This window comes from Budorcas taxicolor, chromosome 11 (assembly GCF_023091745.1).
Source record: "Budorcas taxicolor isolate Tak-1 chromosome 11, Takin1.1, whole genome shotgun sequence".
Lineage (NCBI taxonomy): Eukaryota > Metazoa > Chordata > Mammalia > Artiodactyla > Bovidae > Budorcas > Budorcas taxicolor.
The window spans coordinates 120330767-120332958 of NC_068920.1; the positions used below are offsets into that span (position 1 = coordinate 120330767).

At 46.3% G+C, this 2192-nt stretch overlaps 1 non-coding gene across 1 annotated transcript; it reads left to right on the top strand.

The window, feature by feature from the left end:
• The first annotated feature begins 978 nt into the window (after positions 1-978).
• Positions 979-1050, top strand: TRNAS-AGA (transfer RNA serine (anticodon AGA)). Its single transcript has one exon. It is a non-coding gene; the product is annotated as a tRNA-Ser (tRNA).
• Positions 1051-2192: the final 1142 nt, after the last annotated feature.

Genomic DNA, 2192 nt, shown 5'->3' on the forward strand with positions numbered 1-2192 from the left:
TTTCAAAGATACGCACAAAATAATATTAATCTTGGGCCTAGATACAAATAGAAATACAGATTGGCTGGACAAAAAGAATGATAGAAGAGAAAAATGAGATTGCGGATGGAGTGAAGGGGTCAAAATATCAAGTTAAACAATAGTGAGCTCTGCATATGGTAATAAAGATGGCGCACGTATGGCTAAGCCCTCCTGAGCACAGGTGGTCTCAGCAAACAAAACTGAATCAAAACAAACAGAGTTAATGTTTAAAATATTAACCTGATGCCTGTGGGAAGAGAAGTCTGTGAATAACTGGAGGTCTGATGTGTGCCCAGAAGTGGCAGAGCAGTCCTACGGGCTCTGAGATTCCCACAACTGATCTCCTGCTGGGTCACCCCATAGCTTGGCCTTGAGTTGCTTCTATCACAGACGTTCAGCCTCCTCCCAGCACTACTGACTGCTCTCAGGAAATCTGCTCGATCCTGAGATTTCCCCGCAGAGACTGTCACCATGGGCTGCTTTCCTCTGCTTTCTTTAAACTGGAGTTTAGTTGGCTTTAGGTGATGCAGTAAAGAATCCACCTGCCCGTGCAGGAGACTCAAGAGACACAGGTTTGATCCCAGAGTTGGGGAGGTCCTCTGAAGGAGGAAATGGCATCCCACTCCAGTATTCTTGCCTGGAGAATCCCATGAACAGAGGAGGCTTGTGGGCTACAGTCCGTGGAGTCGCAGTCACACGTGACTGAGCACACACACATAGTTGCTTTACAGTGTTCTGTTAGTTTCTGCTGTATAGCAAAGTCAGTCAGCCACACATCCACATATACCCCCTCTTCCTTGGATTTCCTTCCCCTCTTCCTTAGATTTGCTTCTCATTTAGGTCACTACAGAGCACTGAGTAGAGTGCCCTGTGCTATATAGTTGGTTTTTATTAGTTATCTATTTTATACATACTAGTATATATATATATATATATATATATATATATATATGTGCTTCCCTGGTGGCTCAGAGGTTAAAGCATCTGCCTAGAATGCAGGAGACCCGGGTTCGATCCCTGGGTTGGGAAGATCCCCTGGAGAAGGCAATGGCAACCCACTCCAATACTCTTGCCTGGAGAATCCCATGGAGGGAGGAGCCTGGTAGGGGTCGCAAAGAATCGGACATGACTGAGCGACTTTACTTTACTTTATATGTATATATATGTCAGTCCCAATCTCCCAATCCATCCCACCCCTTGCCCCCAAACATGCTGTGTTTTCAATCTGTTATCAGCCTTAAATTTCTCCAACAAAGTCGGGATATTCTGGGAACACATACTCTTCCAGCCCCTGAACCCTCTGTTTTTGTGCCCCTTCAGCACCAAACATGATGTCTCTGAGAGTTATATGATGTCCAGCTTGTTTTGTTTGGGGTGTGGAGGACAGAGGAGAGTGGTTCTGGTTCCACTTGGAGCCTCACTCTTGGGGAATGAAGGGAAGAAAGAGAGATGATGAGTCATTTGCTGTCTCCCGAATACATCTATCTTTCTCTTCCTTTCCCTGACCTCTTCTTACAAACATATATTCAGTGCTGAGTGTGCACAAGGCATATTGAATCTGATTGTCACCTGCCCTCAAGGAGAGTCAAGTCTAGTGGGGAGCAAGCAGTGAGTGTGGTCAAGCATGGTAGGGATTTATGAGACCTCAGAGATGTATCAGATGGGGGGTCTTCTTGAAGGTGGTCCTCTTTGAGCTGAGTCTAAAGGATTAAATAACAGTTAACAAGAGAGGGTGAATAATAGGGGAGAGGTTTCTGCTGGTGGGAAGAGCCCTACTCAGACCCATCCCCCTGCTGCCCACTTGTGTTAAGTTGGTCTACGAACCTTTACCTCTGGTTCCTCATGAGTTACTCATTACACTGCCCTCAGGGTGTGCACAAACTTCTTTCCTCCTGTTAATCTGGCCCAACCCCCAACCCTTGAACCTAAATCCCTAAATTGGTAGAGAAAAGTTTTTTCCCCATTACTCTAATCCCCAGACCTGTTGAATGGGAAGTTCTGGAACTCTTTGCACTGAATTTGCTCTCTGCTCAAATGAACTTTCCTTAAAAACAGTTACCTCTGCAGGGGAGCTGCTCCAGGGATTCTCAACCCCACCCCTGGCACAGGTGGCCAGGGACCCCCAGAAACACAACTGTTCGTCCTGAGGTCACAGCAGGGGCAAATTCTGA